The sequence below is a fragment of the Oryx dammah genome, unplaced genomic scaffold (genome assembly GCF_014754425.2).
Source record: "Oryx dammah isolate SB20612 unplaced genomic scaffold, SCBI_Odam_1.1 HiC_scaffold_4, whole genome shotgun sequence".
Lineage (NCBI taxonomy): Eukaryota > Metazoa > Chordata > Mammalia > Artiodactyla > Bovidae > Oryx > Oryx dammah.
This window is the reverse complement of record NW_024070188.1, coordinates 68,128,754-68,141,291: the sequence shown is the minus strand read 5'-3', so window position 1 is coordinate 68,141,291 and position 12,538 is coordinate 68,128,754. Positions and strand designations below refer to the sequence as shown.

Genomic DNA, 12,538 nt, shown 5'->3' with positions numbered 1-12,538 from the left:
CAGGAGACATGAGATCGATCCCTGGTCCGGGAAGTACTCGAATGCCACAGGCCAACTAAGCCTGTGTGCACAACTACTGAGTACTTGAGCTCTGGAGTTCTTGATCTGCAGCTACTGAAGCCTGCATGCCTTAGAGCCTGTGCTCCAGAAAAGCAGCCACCACAACGAGAAGCCTGAGCACCCCAACTGGAGAGTAGCCCTGCTCTCCACAGCTGGAGAGAGAGCTCACACAGCAACGAAGACCCAATACAGTCAAAAATAAATAAAATTTAAATAAATGAATATTTTTTTAAATAGAAGTAAACATTAAGAAAAATAAATCAGTTGCATCCCCTGGGAAAAAATAGAGAGAAACCTTACCTCTCAGGAGGTTCAACTACAGGTTAAGCTTTAAGTGCACATTTAGTTTAATCTGAACTTCAAAAATTTAAACTAATTTTGAAATAAATTTGGATATGGCAGTACATCACCAAAACAACAAAGGGCTTGAAGTGAACAAGTTAAATGTGATTTTTGCTGTAGAAATATGTATGAAATTGTGCTTGCTGTATATCATAAATTCAGAATCTGTCTAGTCTAAACTCTAATTCAAGCAGAAATTTCTTCTGATATTTCCATCTAAGTGATCAGGACACTTTTCGAGTCTTTTCTGTATGTATTTAAAAAGATCGATCATATCAAATGCTGGCAAGAATATACAACAACTGGGATTTTCATACATTGTTGGTAGGAGTGTAAAATGACAATCTGGAATTTAGAAACCTGGCCTGGCATTTTCTATAATGTTAAACATGCACCTACCCTATCAGACAGAAATTCTACTTCTAGGCATTTATCCAAGACAAATGAAAACATATATCCATAAAAATACTGTTCGAGAATGCCCATAGCAGCTTTCTTCATAAAAACCCCCAAGTTGGAACAGATCAACCGCCCATCACCAGAAGCAGGAGTGAATGAATATAATTTGGTGCGTCCATTTTGGTGGAACACTACTCAGTCATAAAGAAAGCACTGTGCTGCCCACTCCCCTCAGAACTGAAGGACTTACTTCTCCATCTGCTGGGGCTGTTCTGGAAGACAGCCAACAGCACTCAGCCCCTCTGGGGAAGGGGCATATTTTCTTGGCTGAAACAAATAGTCTTACCCAAAGTACCAATCTCTTCCTGGAGAAGCAGCCCCTGTCCAAGGCCAGATTAACATGGGAGTGGGGGCAACTTGAAATTACTCTGACAGGCCATGAAGCTCCAGTGCTCCCATTGGCAGGCGAGAATTCTACCCGTGGCAGCTGATGTCGAGAGCTCCCCAGGGGACCCAGCTAGAGCTGGTGGCAATGCTGTCAGAAGTTTCACTTCTCCCTCTGCTCAATCTTGTTTCTATCCCTCCCTTCCAAAGCCTTAGATCCCAAGAGGCCTCCTTAATAAATGCCCTGCATGCTAATCATTGTCTCTTTCCAGGGAATCCAACCTGTGAGAAACTACTGATAAACCTGGCTCAGTGGATGACCCTCCAAACCAATTTACTGAGTGAAAGAAGACAGACACAAAAGGGTGTATGTTGTATGAGTCCACTGATAGAGTTCTAGGACTGGAAAAACCAATCAAGGGAGAAAGAAATTAGAACCGTGTTTGTCTCTGGATAGGGACTGACTGGGAGGGGCCATTAGGGATCTTTTGTGGGGTTGGGAATAGTCTGTATCTTGATAGGGGTGTAAGTTGCATATAAGTATGCATGCAATTGTCAAAACTCATTGAACTGTTCTCTTAAACTCTGTATTTTAAGAGAACAATTTATATGTTCAGTGCATTTCACTGTATATAAATTATACCCCAGGCAGCAAAGAAAAGTAACCACATCAAATTTGGTTCAAATAGAATTTATCAGTCAACACTGGATATATTTTAAAATTTCACTATGGCCAACTGAGCCTCTATTCACTTGGAACCTGGTCGTTAGCTTTAGAGAAGGTAATGGCAACCCACTCCAGTACTCTTGCCTGGAAAATCCCATGGATGGAGAAGCCTGGTGGGCTGCAGTCCATGGGGTTGCTAAAAGTTGGGCACAACTGAGCAACTTCACTTTCACTTTTCACTTTCATGCATTGGAGAAGGAAATGACAACCCACTCCAGTGTTCTTGCCTGGAGAATCCCAGGGACAGAGGAGCCTAGTAGGCTGCTGTCTATGGGGTCGCACAGAGTCGGACACGACTGAAGAGACTTAGCAGCAGCAGCAGCAGTTAGCTTTATAAACTAAGTTTGGAAATTGAAGTCTGTTGTGCTCATCTTTATGTGGGTCACCAAACTAACAGACTTGCTCTTTCTTTTTGAGACATTAACTTAAAATGCCATGCTAATGGATACATGCATATGTATGGCTGAGTCCCTTTGCTCTCCACCTGAAACTATCACAACACTATTAATTGGCTGTACTCCAATATAAAATAAAAAGTTTAAAAAAATGCTATGCTAATCAGTTACAGCTCCAGAGGCCTGAGAAAAGTCACAAGATTGTTTCTTTTATGACATTTACTCATTACTCCAAGTATTGGGTACAGTTTTCACTCAACTATAGATTTATCTACCTAGATGCTCATGTAGCAGGCTTCCCAAGTGGCACAGTGGTAAAGAATACACCTGCCAATGCAGGCAACACAAGAGACACGGGTTTGATCCTTGGGTCAGGAAGATGCCTTGGAGTAGGAAATAGCAACCCACTCCAGTATTCTTGCTTGGGAAATTCCACGGACAGAAGAGCCTGGAGGGATACAGCCCATGGTGTTGCAAAGAGAGACACGAATGAGCACCCAACACATGCTCATTTAGCACTGATCTTCAAAGAATTCTAGATCAAATTATGAAAGCATAAAATCTAGATTTTTAGATCTAGAAAGACTTGAGATCCCTCAGTTCAATGACAAAGGGAGCTTAGGCTCACAGGAGACAACTGAGTTGCTAAAGTCAGTTGCCTAGGTCTAGGCAAGAGTAGGCTGACATCCCAGGGCGCATCCCATCGGGCAACCGTGCCCCATTCTCTGAACCAATGCTCCCCTCCGCAGCTCAGCTTAGTGAACACCTAAAAGTATATTTTATCCTTTGATTTTCTCTTCCCTCCATTGACGTTCCTTATTTGATAACAGTTCCCCAGCGTAGGATAAGAAGTTCAGCTGGTGGAATAAAGGACTCTTCTTTGATTTTGACAGAGATATAATTTTTGCCATAAAGTAGGGGAAAAGAGCACATCTGTGTACTCTCTGCTTTCCTCTACCTCTCACGTGGCAATTTGTTGAAGGCATGTTTGGTGAAAAGTAAACTGTATCTGATTCTCAGTAGACAGATTTGAGCAAGAAACTGAGATTTTATTAAAGATTCCAAAGCTCTTCCATCTCTGTGCAAGAGAAGAGAAGAGCTAGTATGTGGTAATAGGTTCAAAGTTAAGAATTAAGTCGGAAACATGAACAAAAAGGAAATCTTAAAAGTACACACTGTAAGCAATCATCTTTATCTCTAGCTTTTTCTCACAAATCCTATGGTTTCCACAATGGGTTATAAATCTTTACTTCTTTCTAAGAAACATCTGGAAAAGCAGATGAAGGCCAAGAGAGGAGAATGAAAAATAGAGGAAAACTACAATTAATAACAGAGTCCATCCTCTCTATCCATCTTTTTTTTTTTTTACACCCATCAGAAAGATAAAAAGTTAAAATTTGGTCAATATCAAGTGTTGAGGATGCAGAAATAGCAGACTTTAGTTCCACACTGACTAGAGTGTCATAGGTATGAGCCACTTTGGAAAAGATTGGCATCAGCTAATCTCTACACCACACACACACACACACACACACACACACACAACCTGGAATATTACTCAGCCATTTATTACACTCAGATTTATTATAAAGAAAAATCTAGCCATTTGCAACATGGATGGACCTAGATGATATTATGCTAAGTGAAAGAAGTCAGACATAGACAAATATTGCATGATCTATTTATAGGCAGAATATAAGAAACAAAAACAAAAAACAATGAAAACAGATTCATAGATATGAAGAACAAATGCGTGGTTGTTGCCAGAAGCAAGGGCAGTGTGGTGCCAGGTAAAACAGGTAAAGAGGATTAAGCTGTTCAAACTTCTAGGTATTTATGTAAGTCATGGGGGTGTTATGTCCTATGTAAGGAATATGTTCAAAAAATATTGTAATCACACTGAGGACAGATGACAATGTTACCTCACATATGTGGGCCTCCCTGGTGGCTCAGAGGTAAAGAATCCGCCTGCAGTGCAGGAAACGCGGCTTCAATCCCTGGGTCAGAAAGACCCCAGGGGAGGAGTGGGAAGTGGCAACTCACTCCAGTATTCTTGCCTGGAGAATCCCACAACAGAGGAGACTGGTGGGCTACAGTCCATGGGGTCGCAAGAGTTGGACACGACTTGGCGACTAAGCAACAACAACAACAATAGTCTCTTTTCGTCTATTTTCTACGGTTGCTTTATTAGAACATCTTTTTTTTTGACCATGCCAGGCAGCCTGTGGGATCTTAGTTCCCCAATCAGTGATCAAACCGGTGCCCCTTGCTTTGGGAGGGTGGAGTCTTAACCACTGGACCTCCAGGGAAGTCCCTATAACATCTTAATTGAGATGTGATTCTCATAGCATACAAGTCATTCATTTAAAGTCTATAATTAAATGGTTTTATTACTCACAGAGTTGTGTGACTATCATTACAACCAATTTTAGAATTTTCATCACCCCAAGAAACTCTATACCTGCTAGCATCACTCCCCATTTCCCCACCATTCCCCAGCCCCAGGCAACCACTAAAGGCACTTTCTGTCTCTAGAAATTTGCCTATTCTGGACTTCATATACGGAGAAGGCAATGGCACCCCACTCCAGTACTCTTGCCTGGAGAATCCCATGGATGGAGGAGCCTGGTAGGCTGCAGTCCGTGGGGTCACTAAGAGTGGAATACAACATGTGGCCTTCTTTAATAAAGTACAATGTTTTCAAGGGCCATCTGTGTTGTAGCACATATCAGTATTTCATTTCTTTTTATTGCCAAATCATATTCCATTGTGTATAGATACTATATGCTTTCATCCATTTATTGGTTGGATGGACGTCTGCATTTTTTCACTGTGGGGTTACTATGAATAACGCTGCTAGGAAATTCATGGACAAGTTTTTGTGAAACATATTTTCATTTTTTTGTGCATATACCTAGGCGTGAAACTGCTGGTCATATTATAAGTCTATGATTAATTATTTGAGGAATTGACAGACATTTTCTTCAACATATCCTTTGAAGCACAAAAGCTTTTAGTTTGATGATGTCCGAGTTATTTTTTCTTTGGAGTCTGGTATCATTTTTCTTCTTTTTTTTTAGTTGTAGCATGTGGAATCTGGTTCCCTGACCAGGGATCAAACCTGGGAGCACTGCACTAGGAGCTCAGAGTCTTAGCCACTGGACCACCAAGGAGCCAAGATACCTCTGGTATCATATTTAAGAAATTATTGCCTCATCCAAGATCATAAAGATTTATATCCATGTTTTCTTTTAATAGTGTTATAGTTTTAGCTTTTACATTCAGATCTTCAGTCAATTTTGAGTTAATATTTTAAAATATGATGTGAGATTGAGTTCCTACTTCATTCTTTGGTATGTGGATATCTAGTTTCCTTGGCACCATTTACTGAAAAGAAGGTTCTTTTCTCTATTGAAGTATCTTGACAGTCAATTTATCCTTGTTGAAAAACCAATTTTCCATAAATGTGAGAGTTTATTTCCAGACTCTCAATTGTTGTTATTTAGTTGCTAAGTCATGTCCAACTCTTTTGCGACCCCATGGACTGTAGCCCACCCAGCTCCTCTGTCCATGGGATTTCTCAGGCAAGAATACCACTTCCTTCTCCAGGGGATCTTCCCAACCCAGCGATCGAACAGGGGTCTCCAAGTTTCCTGCAGTGCAGGCAGATTCTTTATCACTGAGCCACCTGGGAAGCCTGAGACTCTTAATATTCTCCCATTTATTGCATATATAAACTACGTCTCCACAAATAAACTTGGCATGTGGAAAGCTTGTTCATTCTTTCAGGTCAGTAGTAAACTACTAGTCCTTAAAGCCCTATAAGAAACAGTTCAGAGATTTTTAGCTTCATGTTTCCACAGTCTATTAAGGTAAAAAGTTTAGTAGCAGCAGTGGAAAAGCAATCCATTGTCTCATTCCAAGTAAGAAGGTGAAATTCACAGGGAGGAGTCAGAGCAGCCTTCGTTGTGTCTGACTTAGTGGACTGTATGACTGAGCCCGCCAGGCTCCTCTGTCCATGGGATTCTCCAGGCAAGAATACTGGAGTAGGTGCCATTCCCTTCTCCAGGGGATCTTCCCGACCCAGGGATCAAACCCATGTCTCCTGCATTGACGGGCAGTTTCTTTACCGCTGAGCCACTTGAGAAGCCCAGCCTTCATTACACGAAGTGGAAAGACCAACTCACTTTAACAGCTTTTCCAAAATCCAGAGTGAAACCTCAAAGCAGCCCGGTTTCTAAGCACGAGTCAGCTTCCTGGCGTGCCCTGTGACTGGCCTTGTCCCAAAGGGTCAAAGCTTAATAGCACAGGATGCCTCAGAGACAGCCGGTTGCAGAGGTGTCCGGGACAAATACTGCGGCAGCGAGGTGACAGACACCACGTGCAATAAAGCACGTGCATCCAAGTGCTCCTCTCCTCTTTTGGGAAACCTGCCAAACACAGTGTTTAAGGGAGGAGGAGGAGGCTGCTGCTGGGAACGCCTGGTGCTTTTCTATTGTCTGCCAGGAACTTCCGGCCTAAAGCCTGCCGGAAATAACAGGGATGTTCCTGAGATGGGGCTGGGGCCCTGCCTGCACCGGGCTCATGAATTATACTGTTGAGCGTGGCTGCCAAAAATCAACTGAATTTCAGATGCTATGAATTTTTATCTCACATACACACACACACACACACACACACACACACACACACACACCCCATCTACCAAGAGACAAACAGTCCAGGTGTGACAGCCAAGGCTTAGCTCCAGGTGGGCATTCAGCTTCATTTCAGCTCCTGGGTGTGCTATGTCACTGCTTCTGATAAAATCACTCTCAGTTCTGTCTACCTCACAGGTTATTCAGAAATTCTGAGGGCTGCTCACTTTCGTCAACAGGAATTAGCCCTATAGTCGGGTTCCCAAAACTCTGAGCTTTGTAATAAGACCTGAAAACTGATCCACTTCAGAAGGAACCTATGTAACAGCGAAGCAAAAGCCAAGCATATGTATTCACAATATCTACAGGTAATTCTCACATCTCACAGTGAAAAATGAATCACTCGGAAGAGATTTTTCATTTGAGAAATGCTGGCTGAAAAGCCCTTCAGCTAAAACAATCAAGCAGACACAGGAAAAGAAGCAGATGCTCAAGTACCCTTGTGGAGCTCAAGGTTGGAATCTGATGCAGTTAGGTGACGTTTCGTTTTCTTGGAAGAAGCTAAAACATTTTTTATTGAGGATTTCACATTTAATGACAAAGACTCCCAAAACTCATCTATACTTAAAAAATTCATTTCAGTGGTGATCATTTTGTAATATAAAGAAATATCAAGTCAATATGATGTGTACCTAGAACTAACCCAGTACTGTAGATCACTTATATTTCAATTTTTTTTAATGGGAAGGGAAAAAAACACTCTTCAAGATATAAGTGCGTTAGGTAATGGCTTTCTCTCCTTTTTGGTCAAACATCCTAGAGTTCTCTAGCAAACTCGTGGCCCTGAAAACACACACACACATACCCTTCTTTAAGTATGAATGAGAATCTACAAAGCCTACCAACACTTTAAAATCAAGGCAAAAAACCTCGTTTGTGCACTTCTTAAATTTTCTCTGATTCAGGCTCATTCCATACCCTTCTTAGCCTTTAAGCTTGAATGTCAGTGTTTATAAACGAACATACAAAAAGAAAGGAAAAGAGGAAGGAAAAGCTGTTGACTTTGGATTGTGGTTGGTAGGGCACAGGAAACCACAAGGGACGCAAGATCTGGTCGGCTTCATTGAGCCGACACACGCATGCACACACACACTTCTGGGGAGAAGAAGCCTTTGCGGGAAAGAAAGGCCCCCAGTCCACCCGCCTCAGCAGACTGAGTGCTGGCTTGCCCCTTCCACTGTGCCCACAGGCGTCAGTTAGAGAATGAGTGCCTTAGAGCCTGGAAAAACCCACCCGTTCTTCACTCCTTCTACCTCAGGCTACCACCCTCACTGACATAGGCTGGGACCTGAAACCTGGGGCCTGGGACCCTCTGCTGCAGTGCTTGCACCTGGACAAACATCTCAAGGCGACAAAATACAAAGAAAATATAAGAGACTAAAAATAACTCTATATGTGCACAACTGGGGCACATTATGAACAATAAGTAATAAAAAGACCAAAAACCCAACTGCCGCTTCTGAGGAGTCGGGGCACAAGCAGTATATGCATTCTGCACACAGCACCATCAAGGCAGTGGGCAGACCACCCAAGCCACCTTGCGAGCCCAGCCCCAGGATTCACCCTTGCCCTCCTGGATAAGGAACCGGCTTGCCAACCCCTCCCTCCCTGCCTTTCAACCCTGTCTCTGCCTGGGGCAGCATCAGTTCAATTCAGTCACTCAGTCCTGTCCGACTATTTGTGACCCCATGGACTGCATGCCAGGCCTCCCTGTCCATCACCAACTCCCAGAGCTTACTCAAAATCATGTCCATCGAGTCAGTGATGCCATCAAACCATCTCATCCTCTGGCGTCCCCTTCTCCTCCCACCTTCAATCTTTCCCAGAATCAGGGTCTTTTCCAATGAGCTAGCTCTTCACATCAGGTGGCCAAAGTATTGGAGTTTCACCTTCAGCATCAGGACTGATTTCCTTTATGATGGACTGATTGGATCTCCTTGCAGTCCAAGGGACACTCAAGAGTCTTCTCCAACACCACAGCTTAAAAGTATCAATTCTTTGGCACTCAGCTTTCTTCACAGTCCAAATTAGCTCCCCAGGGAAATGCAAACGGGTTATAACAACCTTCCCCTATCTCAAAACACCCACCACTGTGACCAGATCTTGCCTTCTCCAAGGATATATAGGAGATACTGGAAGAATTTGCAGCTAACAAAACAGTTCTCTCTATTTTTTTCCCCTTTGGTCCTACCTGCAGCATGTGTGATTTTAGTTCCCCAACCAGGAATCAAACCTGCAGTGGAAACACAGAGTCTTAACTCCTGGACTACCAGGGAAGTCCCTACAGTGCAGTTCTTAACAGAACATTATCTTTATTGTTCAATTGGTCTGTTTTGAGTTTTTTTCGTATCCCCAGCTAGACAGTAAATCCCCTGGATTCTCAAAATAAACCTCAAATGCAACCACTTTCCAGTCTTTCCACTGCTGATGCTGCATCTCAGCCCTAATCTCTCTCTGGGGGATGAGGGCAACATCTTAACTGCCCTTCCTATTTTCTCTATAGTTGCTTGACAGTATGTCCTCCAAAAGCCAGGGTTATGGAGACCCAGTCTCTCCACTGTGCCCGATTCTTCAATGGGTTCCTATTGCATATGTAAAAGGGAAAAAAAAAGTAAACTCTTAACCACGGGCTACAAAGCCTCCTGGTTGGCTCTATGTCCTCATTTCCACTCATCCTTTCCTTCACTCTTCCCTCTCCAGCCACACTGGCAGTCCTTATTTTCCTCAAACACAAGCGTGTTCCCACCTCAGGGCCTCGCTGTTCCTTCCTTGACACATGCTCCTCTCTCCAAATATCTGCATGACTTCATCCATCCTTCATCCTCACTTCATTCAAGGTCTCCCGCAAGCCAACAATTCTCAAGGAGGCTTCTCTGCCTCTATAGAAAGTTGTCCCTCTCATAAGGTCTGTCTATTTTCCTCTCTTTTCCTCCCATAAAGTGAAAGTGTTAGTCACTCAGTTGTGTCTGACTCTTTGTGACCCCATAGACTGTAGCCTGGGGCTTCCCTTGTAGCTCAGTTGGTAAAGAATTTGCCTGCAGTGCAGGAGACCCGGGTTCGATCCCTGGGTTGGGAAGATCCCCTGGAGAAGGAAATGGCAACCCACTGCAGTATCCTTGCCTGGAAAACCTCATGGACAGAGGAACCTGGTGGATTGCAGTCCATGGGGTCGCAAAGAGTCGGGCACGACTGAGCACACAGAGTGTAGCCTACCAGGCTCAACTGTCCATGGAATTCTCCACGCAAGAATCTTGAAGTGGGTTGTTATTCCCCTCACCAGGAGATCTTCCAAACCCAGATACTGAACCCTGGTTTCCCGTGCTGTGGGCAGACTCTTTACCGACTGAGCCACCACTTAACTATTACCAGGTTTTTATACATTTCAAACAAATGCAAGCTTACAAAGGCAGGGAGCTAGCCTGTCCTCACCATTGTATCCTTAGAGACTAGCCGAAGGCCTAGCACACTGTCAGTGTGGATGAACAGACACATGTTAAACTGCCCCCTCTACTGCAGGAATTTTGAGAGGAAAGTAGATCATTGGTTAAGAACAGGGTTTAAAGTCAAGTTGTTCTGGGTTTGGATCTTGCTATGAGAACTCAGCAAGTTTGTTAACCTCTCTGAATCTTGGTTTCTCTCCTGCAAAATGGAGGTAATATCAAAGTTACATCAAAATTATGTGAAGTACTTATTGCAACAGGTATCATTTAGTAGTGGCTCAATCAGTTCAGTTCAGTTCAGTCGCTCAGTCATGCCTGACTTTTTGGGACCCCATGGACTGCAGCACGCCAGGCTTCCTGGTCCATTACCAACTCCTAGAGCTTGCTGAAACTCATGTCCATTGAGTTGGTGATGCCATCCAACCATCTCATCCCCTGTCATCCCCTTCTCCTCTTGACTTCAACCTTTCCCAGCATCAGGGTCTTTCCCAATGAGTCAGTTCTTTGCATCAGGTGGCCAAAGTACTGGAGTTTCAGCTTCAACATCAGTCCTTCCAATGAATATTCAGGACTGATTTCCTTTAGGATGGACTGGTCTGATCTCCTTGCAGTCCAAGGGATTCTCAAGAATCTTCTCCAACACCATAGTTCAAAAGCATCGATTCTTCAGCACTCAGCTTTCTTTATGGTCCAACTCTCACATCTATACATGACTACTGGAAAAACCACAGTTTTGACTAGATAGACCTTTGTCGGCAAAGTAATGTCTTTGCTTTTTAATATGTTGTCTAGGTTTGCCATAGCTTTTCTTCCAAGGAGCAAGCATGTTGTAATATTTCCAGTTATCAGCAGAGGTCAGTAGCAACTGACCACAGAAGGTTTTACATTTTAATAGAGACCTAGAATATTTTGTTTTTTTCCTTTTAGTTCTTTAAGAAAATGTAACTGTTGACAGCATGCTTTTTTAAAAAGTTACTGTTGACAGAATGGTAAAGCCTTGCTCAAAACACATGCTTAAATCTTTAGAAGCACGTCTCACCCCACTGTAGGCACTTAAGAAATGTTGACTATAGAGAAGAAAAAGAATTATAAGACTATTATTTTAGCAGAAACATCACAAAGAATGGGAAAATGTTGTTCTTTGTTGTTCTGAAACTAAGCCCTGGCCTTATAGTTAGCATGCTGAGCATAACTTCATGTCAGGGGAGACGAAGGTTTTTCTTGCATATTTTTTCAGGCTATTCAGATATTAGTGCTTGGGGGAAATTCCTTGAGAAGCATTTTGAGCAGCCTCAAGTCCATCTATATACTGGGTTAAATTTAAAGGTGAGGTCAGAGTGCATGTACCCTTCTTGACAGTTCAAGAAAAGCAGATGTCTATCTTCTCTTTTTGTTCCATGAACACCGAAAAGGGGGCTGTGGTTCAATCATGCAAAGTGGGATTCTTTTTCAGTTGTATTGGAAGGATAAAGTTATGTCTAAGAAGTGACCATATTACACTAACAAACATGTATATGTGTTTGTATATGTCTGTCAAATAAAGGCAATTAGGTCCTAGGGGTCTGTTAGTCATTATATCCCAGATACTTGGAAGTTACTTAATTTAGTTATCTTAAAAAGTCATTATGATATTAATATTAGATAAAACTGACTCTACTTAGAGGTTTTAAAGTGGGATATAGTTTTATAATTTAAAGATAACCATTTATGGACAGATACTAACAATGGAAATGAAACTCTAGATTTGGGGCCATTTGAAGGATCCACCTGAGTCTAATCTGTAGCTCCTAGCCTATGACTTCAGACATATCAGGAGATTATTTAAATACCTGTTAAAGGACTAGACAATATATATTTTATTTATTTTTAACTTAATTTTTATTGTATAGTTGCTTTACAATGCTGTGTTAATTTCTACTGTATAGCAAAGTGAATCAGCTATACATATACATATATCTTCTCTTTGTTGGATTTCTTTCCCATTTAGGTCACTACAGGGCATTGAGTAGACTTTTCCTGTGCTATACAATATATATTCTATAGATAGTATCAATAGTGTATATATGTCAATTCCAATCTCTCAATTCATCCAAC

The 12,538-nt window shown here is 42.3% G+C and overlaps 1 pseudogene; it reads left to right on the top strand.

The window, feature by feature from the left end:
• Positions 1 to 880: 880 nt before the first annotated feature.
• Positions 881 to 12,538, top strand: part of LOC120862668 — a 17,908-nt pseudogene continuing 6,250 nt past the window's right edge.